Source organism: Magallana gigas, chromosome 9 (genome assembly GCF_963853765.1).
Source record: "Magallana gigas chromosome 9, xbMagGiga1.1, whole genome shotgun sequence".
Classification (NCBI taxonomy): Eukaryota; Metazoa; Mollusca; class Bivalvia; order Ostreida; family Ostreidae; genus Magallana; species Magallana gigas.
Window position 1 is genome coordinate 43,091,920 of NC_088861.1, and position 20,517 is coordinate 43,112,436.

The following is a 20,517-nucleotide window of genomic DNA, read 5'->3' on the forward strand; positions in this document are numbered from 1 at the left end:
ACCCAAACACGTTACAGTGGACGAAAAGACTTTTAGGAACTCAAAAATATCAATAATTGTAGAATTTTACCCTGTGTATGTTATAACATTGCACATGCGCAAACCACTCACTATGTCAGATCAAACAATTTAATGACGCATGAGTTTTAGAAAGGTTTTTTTTTTGTAGAAACCGATTGAAACAATGATGTGTTTTTACTCTATTCGATTTAGTATCATTTATATACTGTGTTGGAGGTAGTGTTATCAATTTGTACAGATTGCCACAGATACCGTACAAGATCTAGCAAATAATTCTAAGGAATAAATAATCATGTAACACCATGTGCTAACTTTTTGCCATCAGACTACAAAGAAATACAACAAACGTGTGCTATTTAGCTACAATTTTACATCTTATGACAACTTTTATAAAAAACCAAAATTGAGTACTTAAAATATTGTAACATTTAATACCAAAAACAATTACAGAACACAAACTAGTCAGATATATATTAAACAAATCCCCTCCATTCTGCTACAAATGTGTCTTTAGCTACAGTGATGGTACTAAACTCAAAAATTCTTATGCCCTGATTATGCCTCGTTATGCCTTTTCTTCGACATTGTTACCGTTTTCCTTGGAAGAGGGTATAAAGAGTTAAAAATAATTTACAGTCTCCGGGCTGTGCATTGCCTCTCCTTTGTGATTGGTAGAAAATACATGATGTGAAAATTTACATTTATTTCATTGGTTGATATACTGTTCGGCAGAAGGGAGATAATTTTCTGATGATCGATTTTACGTACGACTTAACAATTTTCGTAGATTTCAAATCTTAACAAGTGAGAAAACGAATGAACAATAAAAATGGCTCTTAGTGAAATTCAGGCTTTTATTTTTCTGTTAACTACAGCAAAACTCGGTTATAACGAAGTCACTGGGACCTAAGAAATTACTTCGTTATATACGTAATTCGTTATAACCGTATAAGAAATTCATTAAATTTACATAGCTGGGGATCCAAGATGACTTTGCTATATCCGTGAATTCGCAATATCCGTGTTCGTACGAGTTTTACTGTAGTTGAAAGCAATATTCTGTAACATGTCTTGAAAAAAATTGTTCTTTCCTTTTTGTTTTGATTATATAAATACCAATGAAATTCGATACGGTATGGCTAATATCAGTAAACAAGTTTGTATACTGTGGTTTCATCAATATTCGTTGAATACCAATTTTCGTGGATTTCGTTGTTAAGTTGATCCACGAAATTAGATATTCATTGAAGTTCAATTTCAACTAACATTTTGTATTGATAGGATAATTGGCCACGAAATTACGTATCCTCGAAACTGTGGTTTTTAGAAAATCCACGAAAATTGATACCCACGAAAATTAATGAAACCACAGTATTAGATACGGTGAAACTAATATAAGTAAAAATGAATGATACTGAAAACAGTCATATTAACTTTGATTTTACTACAGTGATATAACCCTTCCTAAGATCTCTTTTTACCTACTACAGTCGATTTCAAATAAATAACACGCTTTAAATAATTTTTAATTTTAAGCACGCACGCTGAAAAGGCACATATTTTAAAAAAAGGTTCGGCACGCTATTGCATGGAGAAGAAGGCGACATTTATATAAAAAAAATAATTAAATTGTCTTTGATATCTTATTGCTGTTAAGAGTTTGCTCTAAAGACGGTAAGCTTTTTTAAGAAAGCTAAACTTGTTTATATTAGTTTCTGCACCGGATATCGTCTGCGTATGAGAACCAAATACGGCTCCTTAAATAAATCATACCCCATAAAATTTACACCCTGGATACTATACCCCGAATATGGCTAGTTACGCTTTTTCTTCGACATTGTTTACATAAATTTCTGCACCGGATATCGTCTGCGTATTGGAACCAGACACGGTTCCTTAAATAAATCATACCTCATATAATTTACATCCCGGATATATACATAAACCAAACCACTGCACTTAATCATAGTTTAGTAATTAGTTTATTTTTTTAGCAGGAATATTTTAATATAGTTCTTTAGTTAACCGACCGTAACTTTCTTGACCGGTATATATACCCCAGTGGCAGCTGAGGAGCGATAAAAAATAACATGGCGACCAAACAAATGTTTTAATTTATGAGTTTAATTCAGCTTTAAAGCTTTGTGCGTTTTATTTCTATACCAAATACCTTTGATCGTGAAAATAAAATAGTTATAAATTATATTGTATATAATCATGTCGATTGATTACTTAATTAAGTCCTGTGTTCGGGCGAATAAATGGGAAAACCCACAACTTGTTTTTCTTCCTTAAAACACCGGATAAATTTGCACTGAAGGAAGTTATTTATCTCCGAAGTTGGATGTTTGCACGGTTTTTAAAAAGTGATATCTTTGTGTTTTTCATTAAAATTTTTCGTTTTGAAAGGTAAATTGCATTACAATTTTACTTTTTTCGTATTCTTTTACAATTTATAATCACCAAACATACAAATTGATCAGTGCAAAAACGTAAATAGTTTCGATTGCTAAAAAATCGATGATTAAAAAAGTCTTATTGGATTGATTGTTGAAAGTCCTCGAAAATTGAACAAATAGTCACTTTAAATACAATTACTCGTTAAATTAATCAGATAATTATTATCAAAACAATTAATCGCTTGCGGCGTTACCAGGATAAAGAAATCATGTTAAATACATAATTTTTCAAATGTTTGAATAGACTAATACTGTTTAGGCTGAAAAATATTAAAATTAGATTATACTTAAACATATCGATGATAAGTAAACATACTCAAGAGTTTAAATAATTCTAATTCTAAACAGGTATATAGATGTACACGATCAAACTTATGGGTGATTTTTTTATTTTAAAAATCAATCTTAAGTTACCTAGTGTTATATTTGTCAATATATATCTACACTTAAGCTTACCAAAAGGTCGGCGGCAGATGGCCCAGGTCTTCAGTCCCAAGAAACACGTCTGTACGGCCCCAGGACAAGGGTATGAAGGCGCTGATGAGTGTTCACTGTAATTGAGCTGTATTGATAAGTAGCACCAAGCTCGACGTAAATATCACATTCCCCCAATCATGTAGGAAAAATTAATATGTATAATACGAATAAATTATGGTATGAGGTATCAAAAATGAACTCTTCACAAAAGGATAAGATTTTAAAAAAAAACCCAATTGTCGTCTGTACACGTGGATTGCATCGATCGTCAACTTTCGACCAAAAGTAAGTAAGAAAAACATTATATACAATTAAGCTTTATAAATAAATTATATGTATGTACACTGTAATGCACAGTGCCAAAAAGATGTGTAAGCATCTCGAACAGACACGGCCATTTTTTTATATGACAATGACATCTATAGACAAATAAAACCATAGATGTAAATACATAAAAATTCAAAAATCGTATGAACGGCATAAAAATGATACTAAGATGTGTAAACATCATAGTATTTAGGAGGCATAAAATCAAGAGGCATAAAACATACAGGTAAATAAATATTCTGTACTTTATACAATGTAAACTTCCCTAGCATTTTTGTAGCATATTTTTGATAAGAATGGTTGGCGGAATGTTCAAAATCTTCGATACTTGTGTAGCCAAAGATGAAATAACCAAAGGCCCATGGGCAGATAAATTTGGACTATCTGATTCCAAAAGAAGTTTGTTTAAGGGAATATTCTTCAAAGTATTAGCAGTTAAATGTTTAGAAGTAATGCCAAACTTGACATTTGGCAATTTATCAATCCATAGAGTCAGTTCTTCAATGGTTCCTGAAAAACAGTGGCGATGAATTTCTAGTTGAAGAGCATCAGAATCTTCAAAAACATTCAAAGCAATATTGGCCGCCTCCCCATTCCCTGAATCACGACAGTGTATTACTAAAGGTTTTTGAACATTTTTTGAAAGTAGAACACACTCCTGAAAAAACTGTATGACTACACAAGAATTAAAGAATACAAGATGAATCAGTTCGTTCCAGAAGCGACCCCAACTTCTGTCGACAAGATGAGGATTAATCCCAAACGTAACAAAAATTCTAGGATTCAAGTTAACTTGTTGTCGCCACAACTTCCAAGAAAAGGGAAATACATAGTTTGCTAAAACAAAATCTAAAACATGAATGCTTTTGTGAAAATAATCAGCCAAAACAGTCCACTATTACATCTGTAATAGATACGCTGGAGGGAATTTCTCTGAACTCTTTCCCAGATATTTCGGTCATTGAGTTTACTAATAAAAGTTTTGATTGCTGATCTTTGCTGAACAATTTTAGATTATTGCTTATGAACTTCCAGTGTAATAAGGAAATAATGTGGTTCGGAGGGTTAACAGTAAAAGCAGTTGGGACATCTTGATAACCTACTGTTTTGCAAAATTCTTGGAAGAGACAAATTTCAACATTGGTGAAAGATGCAGTTCTTTCTTTCGCTGTACCAAGGAGAGTAATCTGCCAAATGGAACCTCAAGGAATTTAGAAATTGTGTCAGAAACCCCAGTATAAGGAAACACCATTTCAGTGTCGGCGTGTTGTTCTGATGGGGCAAAAGAAATTTGTCTATGATAATATGCCTTGCTACTACCATACACTGCCTGCTGATTTGCAATAGAGGCTTTAATCAGGTCTAAAGCTTCATGAATATTTTTTGTATTTTTTTCCATTACTGACCTAGCTGCTTCTTTATCTCTACAATCCCTCAAAAAACTTTCTGCAGAAGTCTGATCTATTGCTTTTTTACCCGATTCACTATATCCATCTATTGTGATAAAATGAACCCTCTGGGCAAACTCTTGTAACATTTCACCCTCATGTTTTCTGATAAACTGAAGTTTCCTTCTGGCAGAAATCGGATTGTCTTTGGTGTTGAATCTTCTGCTCATTTCTTTCTTGATGTCTCTATACTTGTCTATCTTACGTTTACACACATATTCTAATGCCAAACCCTCTAAACAACTCAATAATTTGTCCGATTTTTTCCATTTCTGCTTTCATGCCTCTCAGCCAATCTTTCAAATTGTGTGATAAAAGTGTCCCACTAAATGTACTCATTTTTGATGTTGGGCTGCGACTCTTGTGTTTGCGTCTTCTGTGTTCATGTGAGTCTCTGTCTTGATGAAGACCTTGAAGATTATTGATCTGAATCTGAAGAACTATAATATCTTGTGTGTCTATGTATTTTTCTTCTTCTTGTATATGCATGATCAATTTGTTGTTTTGATGTAAGTTTGTCTTTGAATGTGCCTAATCTTGGGGTTTAAATTCCATCTGATGGAATTGCATCGAACAGTTTCTTCTTCTAACTCGTGCTCTGCTTTCAATCTCTCTCTCTTCTCTCTCTCTCTCTCTCTCTCTCTCTCTCTCTCTCTCTCTCTCTCTCTCTCTCTCTCTAGCTGAAGTTCTGCCCCTTGTCTCTCTAATTTCACATTCAGTGCTTTCTCACACCTTTCAATCTGACTATCTGACTATCTGAAACTAATAAGTTCCCTGGCCCAAAAGAAACTAATCCATTTCTCTTCCACTCTCACCATTTCCTTTTTGGGATGTTTGTGTATATACCTAGTACATTAGGTTCAACAGTTGGAAATTTTTTCTAACCTAATGATGTCGACAACATCATGGTGAGTTATCGGTAATTTAGATACTTTTAATTCTGAAACAGTTTGAAGATTTATTGTGCCCATTGTTAAAGAACACAGAATTTTGAAAACATGAAAGAGGGAAAAACAAATGAAGGGACGAAAAAGAAAAATGAAATGATTAGTTTAACTTGTTGTGTAAACAACCGTCAAACTATATTTAATCAACAACAAAAAAATTCTAATAAAGAACGAAAAAAAAGTTCTTTGTGTTGTATTTTTGAATTTAGCGCCAAAATGAAAAAGTACGGAAAAAACATAACTTAAGTTAATATTGTAAATTTCAGTGATCTAATTTTAACCCTCGTCGCCAATGTTATATTTGTCAATATATATCTACACTTAAGCTTACCAAAAAGTCAGCGGTAGAAGGCCCAGATCCTCAGTCCCAAGGCGCTGATCGGTGTTCACTTTAATTGAGCTGTATTGATAAGTGGCACCGAGCCCAGAGTAAATACAACACCTAGTACAAGTAAACAGTTAAGAACATATACCATAAATATAACACATAAACCTTCAGAAATGTTTTTTAAACTTTATACTTAATTTTTGGCGTATTTTTGACTGATTTAAGAGAGTTTTATAGAACTAATGGACATAACTTACTCTTTGTTTACATTAAAACCCCCAAATTTAACCGCAATGCATGATGGAGCCAAAAACTCCGTTTTCGGTTATTATGATCGGCTTCGGCCGATGACAGCTGTGTTCATATGAGGCAATTGGCAAATTTAGCTATTTGTGCACGCATTGCGCCTTGCACTGCATTGACAGCTTCATGTAAATCTTCATAATTGCATGGAATTAATGAACAGTATTCTAATGTGTTTGCCTTGATAGTAAAACATGTACACACATAATTATCAAAATAATGTTTTTAGCTCATGTGAGCTGAAAGCTCAAGTGAAAATTTCTAATCACATTTTGTCGTCCGTCTGTCCATCCGTCTGTCTGTAAACTTTTCACATTTTCGACATCTTCTCCAGAACCAGTGGACCAATTTCAACCACACTTGACACAAAGCATCCTGAGGCAAAGGGAATTCAAAGTTGTAAAATTTAAGGATCACGCCTTTCTTCAAGGGGAGATAATAAGGAATTTTTTACTAGCAAATTTTTGAAAATTTCTCAAATTTTTTCTCAAGAACCATTAGGCCAGGAAAGCTGAAACTTTTTTTTGGGGGGGGGGGGGGGGGGTCGTCGAAATTTAACATAGGAATATATAGAGTTAACCTTTAAAAATCTTCCTCCAAGACACTAACCAGCTGGGGAAACTGAAACTTGAGTTAAAACATCCCCAGGTAGTGTAAATTCAAAACTGTGAAAACCACGACCCCCGGGTTTAAGTTGGGGCCACAATGGAGGTCGAATTTTTACATTGGAACATATAGAGTAAAATTTTAAAAATCTTATTCTAAGAAACTTATCACCCAGGAAATCTAAAACTTGTGTGGAAGCATACTTACATAATTTGGATATAAATTTATGACAATCACGACCCCCACATTAGGGTGGGCCACAATGGGGGGGGGGGGTATGCAAATTTTTAAAATACATGTAGGAATACATAGTGTAAATATTTAAAAATCTATATATCAGTGACTAATCAGCCAGGAAAGCTGAAACTTGTGAGGAAGCATCACCATGTATTGTAGATTCAATGTTGTGAAAATAATGCCCCCCCCCCCCCAGGTCAGGGTGGGGACAAAATGGGAGGGGGAGGTGTCGAACATTTACAAAGAATTATATAGTGGAAATCTTTTTTTTAAAATGTTCTTCAAGATACTAATTAGCCAGGGAAGCTGAAACTTGTGTGAAAGCATCCTCAGGTAGGATAGATTCAAGTTTGTTCAAATCATGATCCCCAGTGGGGTAGGGTGGGCCACAATGGGGGGGGGTCGAAGTTTTATAAAGGAATATATGAAGAAGTACTTAAAAATCTTCTCAGAACTAATCAGTCAGCAAAGCTGAAACGTGTGTGAAGCATCCTCAGGAAGACTTTGTTTAAACCATGACCCCTGGGGGTAGGATGAGGATCAAAGTGTTGGGGGGGGGGGGGCAAAAATTTACATATGTACTTAAGAATTCATATAGAGAAAAATCTTATAAAACCTTTTTTAAAAACCATTTGCTTAGAAAAGCTGTATTTTTACTGAAAGCAACCTCAGATAATGTAGATTCAAATTCTTTCTTTGAAATCAAACTTTTGGGGAGTAGAGTATTGCGGATCTTATTTTACAAAGAAAAAATGTTTCATTATTTCAAAAATCTGAAATGTTATAATAGTATAAGTTACATGATTTGTAGCTATATAACGTTATATTTTTTTTTAACCTATTATGCTTTATACATGGTCAGTTATTTCAAGAGTTATGAAATTAACTGACCATATATAAACCAAATTTCGTCCTGACTAACTTACTATGTCTGGAATATATGTAATCTACACATGATGTTAACCAATGGTCTCCTTACAATTTAGCAGGAGGTAAGATATTTATATATTGAGGAATAGGGTAGGCCACTTTAGGGATCCAATTTTACATTAAAAAAAACCATTTTAATTCACAAAAACTCAAATGTTATAAAATGTGGTTTTATTTATTTGTAAGCATTTTAGCATATTACTGATTCTTTAAAATTGTTTAGACTTACGCCCCTGAACTATTCTTGGGACTCACACTTTGGTGAAATAATGCCCTTCGACCTGACTCACACGGTAACCTGACCTGATTTCTGCCTTTGGACTCGGTCGGGTCAGGTCAGGTCATCTCATGACCAGGTCTCGAGTCATTTTGTTATAATTGTTACCTCAAAAATACAATTAACTGTAAATTAGGCTTGGTGTTATTAAACTGTCAACAGATATATTTCAAGCTGTGAAAGTTCATTGAAAACGAGGCGAGCAAAGCCTTAATTCCGGAGACAATCAATATTGTCCAATGGCGTTACGATAATAAAACAAGAAATAAAGAAGAAACCAGCTCTATTAGTATAAGCATCAATTTTCTTTCATGAAAAACATGTAAAACAAGAGCCCAATGGGCCACATCGCTCACCTGAAATACAGTTCCTTGTATCATATTTTATTAGTTTTTAAAACATTTCTAAACATTTTACCAATATACTTCTACGCTAAAGGGGCATGGTCACGATTTTGGTCAACAATTATTTTTTTGAATTTGATGTTTACAATGCTTCAGTAGGGCATTTTTAATAGGCAACCGAAATTTGATTGTCATTTGTTGAGTTATAACCGAGTTAGAGAGCTTACAATTCTTCGCGTTGTATACAAAGCCTTTGTTTACATTTTGAATGTTGAAGTGAAAATTCCAGTTTGAGACCTCAAATGAATGTGTTATTCGTTAGTAACAGTTTATTTATGCTAAAAAGGAATAAGAAGAAAGAAAAATCAGCTTGAAAAAGATTTTTACTAGCATATTGAACCTATGTAAACAAAAACAGGGCACGAGCCTTGTTAACAAGACGAAGAATTGTGAGCCCTGTATCTTGCTTAAAACTCGTCGACTGGCACCCAAATTTCATTTGATTATTAGAAATGCATTCCTAAAGCATGTACATAATAAAAACAGAAAAATAAAAATTGACCAAAATCGTGACCATGCCCCTTTAAACTTTAAACATCTCATGGAGCCCCGGCATTAGTCCAGGGCCACAATTTTAACAATTTAGAATCTACATCATCTTATGATGCTTGCATTGTAATTTTTATTTTTACAAATTAAAGCATTGTAGTTCTTGAGAAAAAGATTTTTTAAACATTTTACCCATGTTCAAACTTGCACACCTCTTTGGGCCCTAGTATTGGTCCGGTCGACACGATTTTTTCCAATTTATAATCTACATTATCTGAGGATGCTTGCATAGTAAAATCACAAATTAGAGCATGGTAGTCCTTTAGAAGAAGATTATTAAACATCTTTCCTATATCTTTCTATGTTAAACTTGAACCCCTCTAGGGCCTCAATATTAATCCGGAGGTAACAATTTTAACTATTAAGAATCTCATTATTTGAGGATACCTGCATTATAAGTAATGTCACAGATTGTAGCAGTGTAGTTCTAGAAATTGAAAAAAATGGATAGTTTTTCTATTTTTCTATGTTAAAAATTAAACCCCTCTAGGGGCCCCAGTATTGGTCTAGCCATCACGATTATCGCAATTGATAATCTACATTGTATGAGGATGCTTGCATAGTTATATCACAAGTTGAAGCATTGTAGTTCTTTAGAAGACGATTATTAAACATCTCTACATATTTCTATGTCAAACTCTAATATCCTCTAGGGTCCCAGTATTGGCCATGGGGTATTAATTTTAACAATTTAGAATCGTCACTATATATACAAGCTTTAGTGTAAATATTGGCATTTTTGGTACAGTGGTTCTTAAGAAAAAGAATTTTTTTATGAATTTATTTATTTCCTACAAGAACAACATGTATAATGACAAAACATGAAAGTGTTAGATAAATGACATAAATTGAAAAACTTATCTGGAGAGAGAGAGAGAGAGAGAGCGAGAGAGAGAGAGAGAGAGGGGGGTATGTAAACAAATCTTTCCCATGTGTTATTAAATTCATTCATTTTGTTTTTCACACCTGCAGTGTATTTTGTTGCCTTAATATATGATTCTATCTCATGTAGTACTCCAAGGACTGATAAGTTATTTTTTAAACATCTGCTTCTGTATATGCATCGCTTAATTAATATAAATATAACATTGCTTTGTATTATATTTTCTCTAGTTTTGTATTCTCCAAACGTGAAAGTCAAACATAAAAGTATCTCGATTCAGTTTAATTTCTATATTTTTTGTTTTTATAAAGTAAATAGAAAGCTGCTATACAGTTGGGTTCAGCTCACCATAACACGCAATATGCATATCCTAATATGAAAACAAGCATTACAACAAAATAAAACCTGAGAGCAATAAAGACTTTTAAATGAGAAAAATATATATTAAATGTATGGTGTGGCAACACCTTTAATTTCTAGTAGAAACGTATTTATGCATAAACAAAATTATTTACATGTATAAATTTATAAAAATATATTCATAAAATATCAATTAATATCTACTATTGATGTGATTTTCCGTTTGCATTAATTTTATATTACTTTAAAAAATATTTCTCTCCCAATGTACATACCTTCTCCTTGTATTACCAGTACAAGAATGACACGGAGATTTATTTCGCACACCATCCATGCATAAAAATAAAAATGGAATTTACTGTTTATAAATAGTTCCCTTTAAATAAATCCTTGTAATAGCGAAACCTTATGATTATTGCTCATAAATGTTTTTATTCTATTTTTGGTAATGTAAAGGCGGATGTAAATAAATGGTATTGAGTATACATAGCTTATAAAATTTAATTCTCCTCTCCAATTAAACAAATTCCTGGTTCTTTCTCTAAATACCAGAAAGGTTTAACTAATAATGATAAGAATATAGCGTATAAAATGGTGTTCCAGACATTGCTATACATTATTGTATTCATGTATGTTTAATGGTGATCAATTTTTGGACTGAGTTGAAATCAACAGAATGTATAGTTATGTGCTAATATATTGTCGATATCGACACAAAATGTAAATGTGTGCAATGTTTCTAAATCAATATTGATAGGATATTGTCTATATACACGTAAATGAAGACACATTAAATGTAGAATGTCCTAAAAACAATATTTTTTTTTCCAAAAATTAAAAGTTGACATTCGCAAATCGATATCGATACGATGTCATTGATATTAAAACCAATGTAGGACAACCCTGTATCTTAATTATTGGTGTTTAAGGATTGTGAAGTGATATTCATACGATAGCGTAAATATCATTGATATCAATACAACATCGTGTCTTGGACATAATACAATATATTATAGCAATGAATTTTCAAGATATTTACTACTAATAATACTTGCGTAGCACTTTCATAATATCATCGTTAACCACGTTGAATAGAGTGGATTGAGTCTACGAACAAACGGAAAATATATTGTACTAGACATTAAGGAACAGAAGGAAAAAGGATGTAAGGTAGTTGCGTTATTTTATGTTTTTGTTCTTTGTTTTGGATGTAAAATTCAGCCGAAGATATACGAAGAAATGAAATGTTAACTATATCAATATCTTTCACTGTTTTCCAGTTTTAATTTCAACATATTCCAGTTTTGATGATAAATCCTGCTGTCATTTTGAGAATCAATTTAACACTACGTTAGATTACCAAAACTGCTGCTTCGGATATATATTATTTTTACATTCATTTTGTTTTAAAGCTGTTAAAAATATTTTATTGTGCACTTAATACTACAAGGCATGACACTGCAAGAACTTGGTTCTTTCCTTCTGAGTTGTATATTTACATTCTTGTTTTCTCATGTTGTACAGTTACCTTTTTCATTTAAATTCTCTTGTTTATACATATTGTAAAAACACTTGTTCATACATATTGTAATAAGCAAATTAACACTTCTTCATTTTTATATCATAAGAATCGGTTAAAACGAATTGTTTATTGCATATTTTGCTTAATGTACAAAGATTTATATTCCTTGAAATATAGAAAAGAAAGCATTTACTGTAATCCAAGTATGATACTGACTCTTTTATACATTATTCATAATTGATGCACTTCCATTTTTTCCCTTTCATCTACATACTCACATGTACAAATAACTTATAACTATTCATTGAATATCAAAAATCTTAGTCAGAAGCGTTATAGATAAAGAACCCAATATTTTTCATTTTAGCTAATAAAAACAATAATTACACAAAAAGAGAACAAAAACACTCATAGTATTATGGCATACAATATTGATTACAAATATCAACTATAATGTTAGCAATTTATTGAAAAGTAACAGTTTCCAAAATTGCGCTTATATCGCAAGAATGTTATTTCAAGTTCGCTTGAATGATTTTCTCTATTTTTTTCCGACACACCGGACATTCAATGTGGTTAGGTGCACACTCTGAGCAGCAGACGAAGTGTCCACAAGGAGTAAATACTGAGGTTACATAGTGTATTATACAGGTTTTGCACATCAAATGATCGTAGCGCTTTTCTAACTCCTCCCTTCGGTGAGTGGTACCTAAAAGGCAAAAACATTATTCATTTGTAATTTAATATATGATATTCTAGCATAAAGCCATTGAATAGTTATGCTACGCGACCCTCTGCATCTAAAAAATAAAATACTATTTATGAACCCTTCCTAAAACCTCAAATTATATGATTACCAGATTTGAAATTATTTTATTAAATTATACGAGTTCTGGTCAAAATATAGCGTAACACAAAATATAAGAACCTTGTTTATCTTCAGGAACGAATAAAAACATTACACTGGTCATAATTGGTGTAAAGAATATGCATTTAAATTAAATGATGTACTTACCAGTATATACGATGGTATTAAACCCCATGTTCATGATAATTATTGTCCGAGACTCAGAATTGAAATAACCTTAGGTTTCTTTATGATCTAAATATAAATGAAAGAACCCATATCTAAAAATAAACACGGGGTTTTCCATTATTTAATAGAGTAAATTTATAATGTACTTTGTGAAAAAAAATGTTTTTTTTATGCAATATGTACATTTATTTGGAGCTACAGATAAAAAATAAATCTTAAACACGCTTGGTTGACACATCGACCACTTAAATTAAAACCAAGGCAGTCCTTATATATACTACCATTTTTATTATTATCACGGTAATTCTTTTACCATAAATCAATAATTGAAAGAGAACACGTGCATGGTTGGGTAATTATTATTGAACTGGCTTGAAAATTACAAGTGAATGTTGATCAAACTAAAATTATAATTTTTGGTTAAAGTAGACAAACTTCAAATGTATCATTTCAATACAATGGTAACGAAATAGAAATCGTCAAGGAAGTTAAATATTTAGGAGTTAAATTTTCAAGAACAGGCTCTTCCTACAGTACTAGGAAATATGTAGTGACGAGAGCTACCAGAGCTATGTATGCAATAATTAAAAAGTCAAGAGAATTAAATCTATCGATTGATTGTTAACTTGGTATGTTCGATAAAATGATTGTTCCAATTTTACTGTATGGTTCTGAATTGTGGGGTTTTGAATATTTATGTATCATTGAAAAATTGCATCTTAAATTTTGTAAATTTGTTCTTAGTCTTAAGACGTCCACACCAAATTTTATGATCTACGGTGAACTTGCTAGATACGCATCGTATGTGAAAGTAAAAATTAGAATGTTGAGTTCTTGGATAAGAGTCTTGAAAGGTAAAAAATCAAAATTGTCATATGTATTGTATAATTTTTTACATAGCCTAACACAACACAACAATTATAATTTCAAATGGGTTGAATGTATACAGAATATTTTACATGAATGTGGTCAAAGCTATGTCTGGTTGATGCAAAATGTAGAAAATGAAAACTGGATTTTAAATGTTGTTAAGCAAACTTTAATTGACCAATTTCAACAAAAATGGGTCTCAGATTGTAACGCATCTATACTCTGTCCCGAGTTTTTGCTTCCACCACTTTTTGCTTGACATTTCAATAATAGTAAATACCTTTGTGCTCAAACTACGTTCATCCACTAATATGAAAAATTTCCAGATTGTCTGTTTTGAAACGCCCCCTCTACCGCTTCAGGTTTCAATACACATCCAAAAATTGAAAGTCTACGGAGATTTTGCATTGCATCAGCCATTATTAAGCCCGGATGATAATGTTAAAAAATTGCGCGATGTTTTCCGAGTGTATTCCGAATGGAGAAAAGATGTAAATATTTCCCATTACAAATCTCCGTAAGAAACTTATTTTCGTTCCTGTGAAATTTTATGAGTGAAAAGGGATAATTGTTCAATGAAGATATCTTGGATATATGCCCTTTCATCGATTTCAATTGTATTTCTTTCACAGGTATGTGTATTTTTATTGAAAATCATCAACAATTGATGGAAGCAATAACTTGGGACAGACTATGGTAAAGGATTGATCTATAATTTGTTTACCAATATTATTTTTGTACTTAGAAATTTCAAAAACTCTGGTGCTTATATGAATAACTTTACTACCTTACTTAGATTAAGAACAAACAATTATAAACTACCAATTGAGACAGGCAGATGTACCTAGAAATCAACAATTTTGTAATCTAGCTATGTAAAAATGGCAACGAATATCACTATATTATGAGATGTCCAGATTTAATAAATCTTCAGGTTGTACTATTTAAAGGGAGGGTGCAGAGCGTCCCCAAATAGCAAGCTTTCGTTGCCCAACGTTGGCTTATGGTTGTAAGGTTGGCTACATATCGCTGTTGGTAGAACAACGTTGGACCAACATTGTATTTATCACTGTTGGTGCATTGGCATCGTTCCAATATTGGACCAACGTTGGTACATGGGCATTGTATCAATGTTGGGCCAATATCAAATTGATATCGGTTGGCGCGAATACACAGTACAGATATCGGGCCGATGGACTAAAATGGGTGTTATGAATAAGTAATTAAGTGGTTATTTTAGAGATGAACAAAGAATATAAAAATATGATTTTAAAATTGGCGTGTCTTTAAAAAAATATGAATTAATTAGAAGTCTTTATGGTTTACAAATCCATCAGAGTAACTCTAGATCTATCTGATGTTATCGTCATGGCTGCCTGCAGGAATAATGTAAGTATGCAGATGTTCCTTTACAGATTTTTATTATATACTAGTATGGGTGATAATTATAAAATAATATCTTAAAACTTTTATATGAAAATTTGAAAGCAAATTAAAGGCAGTTTTCTTGTACAGACACTCCCCTGCTGATGTTCAAACTCGAGCACGTCTGACAGTCTCCTAGGCCTATATTATTTTCATTAGTTCTTTTTTGTCAAATAGTAAATAAAATTAAAATATTTGAGATGTTTTGGATAGCTATCATTTGTGGACAACAACTTTTGGGACACTTGATTCAACCCCCCCCCCCCCATCTATTAATTTTGTTTTATATCCGACATCAATCCTTTGATATCCTGTCATACAGCAATTCAAGTTGTTGAATTTGTATGCATTTCAAGATAATTCAACAATCATGCTCATCTTATCGTATTATTGTAGGTTAGCTCAAGCATGTAGCCATATTGGTGGGTTGCTTTTTGCAATATGCAATGGTGTCTTTACACCATCCCAAGGAAATGATCAGAGCTGTACATCAACATTATGTGCATGGAAGATGCCAAGGTCAGTCAATCAAAAACCAACACAACTTAGCAACCTAAACCTATCAAAGCCTCATTTAGAAAAAATATTGAAGGATAATGTTACAGCAACTTCCCCTCTTCCACATGGATCTTCAATGGCCAATTTCGATCCTCGTCATTCAGAAGATAGGAAAATGACATTGACTGGTCCTTGCAAGAGCTTGCAGAATTGAATGCCATTTCCCCTCAAACAGGTATTGAGACACAACTTTTCTTGTATTTAAATAAGCATACTTATAATGTTCTTAGCCTTTTCATTTAAATATTGCAAGTTTATGTTTATTAAAATCAATATGAATTGCAATCATATTACTGATCAAATTCAATAATTTCATAATTTATGTAGACATATGGCCATATTGGGATGAACATATATAACATGAGACATAAAACTTTAAAGTGATCTTAACAGGTTAAAAAATGATTAAATTTTGACCTTGGTGAAAAATGCAAAAACAACAATTATCATGAAAAGTGTTTTAAATAATTAGGTATGGCACATCTATGGAATGTTCCTGACTTAGGAGCACCAACTACTGTGGACAATGAAATGGAGGTAGAATCTTCTGTCAATCCACTTCACCTGAATATGGAAAAAATGGTATTCTCTAAAAGCAATGGTACATGTAAGATATAAACACTACAATATAATTTGTGTGTATTTTAAAAAAACCGCATTTAATGCATGAATTCAAGTAGCCTGATAAGGACATTTTTGTGTAATTTGTCAGTGCTGCCACCATATGATAGATCAGTTATTGAGCTATATAGAGAAACACACAAGAGCACCGAGACTTAGTGACCTCTGGAAAAGGCTTCATCTCGGACGGATTACTAGTTCCATATTTGGTGATGTTCTTCGATCGGGAGACAAACCCACATCCCTTATCCAACAGATTTTATACGGATCGAATCTAGAAAAATAATTAAATTTTCCTCTCTGTCCAAGTAGCACAATGCATCCCAATACTGACATTATCTATTTCAAAAATAGAACAAAAACACTTAGTGAATGTTGATATTAGAAACTAATTTGTATAATTTTAATTAGGTACTCTAAGCTAACTCTGGCATTCCAATGGGGAGTTGACCAGAGATGGATGCTAAGGAAGACTATCTACAGATCAGGAGATTCAAATGAAAACTGATGTACAAGAGTATGGTCTTACTTAATGTTCAACACATTCTTTTCTATATAGGGGCTTTCAGTGATGGGAGAGTGGTTGATAATGAAAGCACTGGACTGCTAAAAATTAAATGTTCCTTCTCCATCTCGGGACAAAATGTAACATTGTTGGGATTATCAGATATTATGTCAATGAACTCAAAACAGTTTTGTCTCGTTGTTGGTGAATTGGGCCCTACATTGAAAAAATCGCATAAGTACTATGTACAGGTTCAAGGTGAGATGGCCATCATCGGACTCCCCTCAATTTACTTCTCTGAACAATATGTAACAAATATGCTACCAAAATATTAGCTGAATTTGACATGAGGCATATTTATCCACTATTGTGAAAATTATAGAAAGTATATACAGATGTTGGATTGAAAACTAAATTTAATAAACACAAAAATGTATTGCATTTTTAAAAATCGTAATATATTGAGGATTTTTTCTGTATTATTATTTTTATAATATAAAATAAATGCAATTCTATATTCATTTTTTTTTTCATTTATGATTATTTTTTAATTTACAGCAGCTGTTTGCAAAAACGGTCTTTGAAGTTATCAACGAGGTCAGAACTAAACTGAAACAGAAGATGGTGACCAATCGCATTTATAGTGATTCGTTATTCATCTGATTGGGAAAGTGGATGGACATTTGAAAATTTGATATAATCAATTAAAAGTGCGTTTTAAGAAAAAGTCATAAAGAGATGGAGGGGGTCTGAAAATTCTACAAATTAAAATTACCAAAAAGAAAGGCCTCATGCCCCCTACTCGGAAAACAAAACTATTCCTCAGAACCCCCTTGTAAAAAATTTCAGCATATAAATGTATTTTTATAAAGACTGATTGGCGTTTGCCGCGTTCGTAAAAAATGCGCGTAAAATGATATGTCTTTTGGCCTTCATACAGGACTTAGCCGCAGAAAATGCAGAAAATTAAACTATTGATTACTTTTCAAGTATATAGTATAGTACTTTTAATAAACATGTTTTCTTTCTTTTCGTCAATCGGCTTTGCAAAGATGAACAAAAATTAGTACAATGCTGTGATAGGAAAATTGCCGGGGGGGGGGGGGGGGGGAGGGGTCCAGAACTTAGACAACAGATGTATTATAGGAAAAAGAAATAACAACACTAATCAAGTGATGCTTCTTTGGAAATGCTACCAATATGTTTACACATTCAATACGATGAACATGTTTAATTAATATAGGAAATCAACATGCCCGTATATCCGCCGAATCACACCAGGTCAATATAAAAATTTACAAATCTCGTTTACAGGTCCTACAGCTAGAAATTATTGCATTCGACATACTTTAATAAACTAACACTTAAAGAAATATATTATAATAACTTTGTCTAAAGCATGCATAAGACATGCAATTGTTCATTAAACATGTAAACCCATAAATGAAACTAAACTTCTTCTATATCATTTTTTTTTCCATTTTATTAAATTCAAAATGAAATATTACAACAAATTTAAGATTCTACCCAACGGGGCGAGAGAGGACGCAGTTATATAAGTGCATTATTATACAGTTCATGTGGTACCAGAGAATCCAGCGGTTACCGTTTCCGGAGTAATGAGGAAATGCATAGTCTCAACATCTTTGATATTTTTTCACAATTATCATCTGACCCACGAGTTTAGATTGCAAAGGTCTCTGAATTTTTATTTATAATCCGTTAAATGTATGGGAAGAGAGAGATATAAACCCTATCTATTACACTGTGCCGGATAATTATGCCAGTGCCAACGTGACTTTTTTGCACCCGCTTAAGATGTAGTTTCGAAAAATCCATATATATACCAAATGATAAACCATTGTCTAGAGAGTATAAAACCACTTTTGTTTTAAGTGCATTTCACCTGACAGGTGAGGAATTTGCCTTTAACAATTGATATCCCATCGGAAAATGATAATTCCCATAAGAGAATTGAATCTCCTACAGGAAATATTGACAATCCTATAGGAAATATATTTCCTATAGGAGAATGGTATTTCCTGTAGGAATTTGATTCAGACATGTATTTTTCCTATATAGGATATTAAGTTTTCTTATCGGATTTTATCAAATCCTATCGGAATTGAAATTCCTGTAGGAATTTATTTTTGAAAGATATATATCTCACCTGACAGGTGAGATACAATGATAACAAAGGTAGTTGTTAACTCTTTAAGCAATGGTCTATCATATGGCATATTTGAATTTTTCGATATACACAGCTTAAACGGGTGCAAAAATGCCACCTTCGCATGATTATCTGGCACAGTGTTCTATATCTTAAATTATATATATGAATGACTGTGTATTAATATATAGATAGGGTATATATCTCTCTTCCAATACATATACATGTAACGGCTTATATCGATAGAAATTCAAAGGTTTTAAATGGTTAAAAGTGACTGTATCCATAAAAACAAGTGTTGATGTACCAATATAACACACTTAAATTTGAAACAAGAGGCCCATGGGCAACATTGCTCATCTGAGCAGATGGACATCATAAAATCAGCTTTCCGGAGAAATATAACAAAAAATATGGATAATGTAGTCTAACAGATCCAGACCTGTATTTAAAAAAATCAATTTTTTCTCTGGATATTCTGTTTATTATTGATCGTTTTTTGTTACAGTATACTCATTTCACATTTTGAGCATTACAGTTCTCAAGAAGATCTAAATCAAACGGGATATAAACCTACGTCAAACTTGTGAAGCCCAAGAATTGTCCTGAGGCCAAAGTCTAAACAATTTTAAAGAATCAAAAATATGTCAAAATGCTTGCATATAAGTAAAACCATATCTTATAACATTTGAAAATTATGACCTTTGTAAAATTGGAACCCACCCTCCCCATGTGGCTTCATCATACTCCTGAAAAATATGATTTTGACGAATTTGAATCTACACTATCTAAGGTTGCCTTCACTAATGATCACTTTTTCTTATGAAATGTTTTTTAAGAATTTTTTTTTCTCAATATATTTCTTTGTAAATATTTAACCGGTCCCCATTGTGCCCTACCCTACCCCCGGGGATCATAATTTGACCAAACTTGAATCTACTCTACTTGATGATACTTCACACAAGTTACAGCTTTTCTGGCCAGTCGTGTTCTGAGTTGAAGATTTGAAATAAAATTTCTCTCTATATAATATAAAAATTCGACCCCCCATTGTGGCCCCACCTTACCCCCAGGGAACATGATTTGAGCAAACTTAAATCTGCACTATTTGAGGATGCTTCCACGCAAGTTTCAGCTTTTCTGGCCTAACGGTTTTTGAGTATAGAAGATTAACTCAATATATTTCTATGTAAAAATTCGACCCCCCCCCCATTGTGGCCCCACCTTACCCCCAGGGACCATGATTTGAACAAA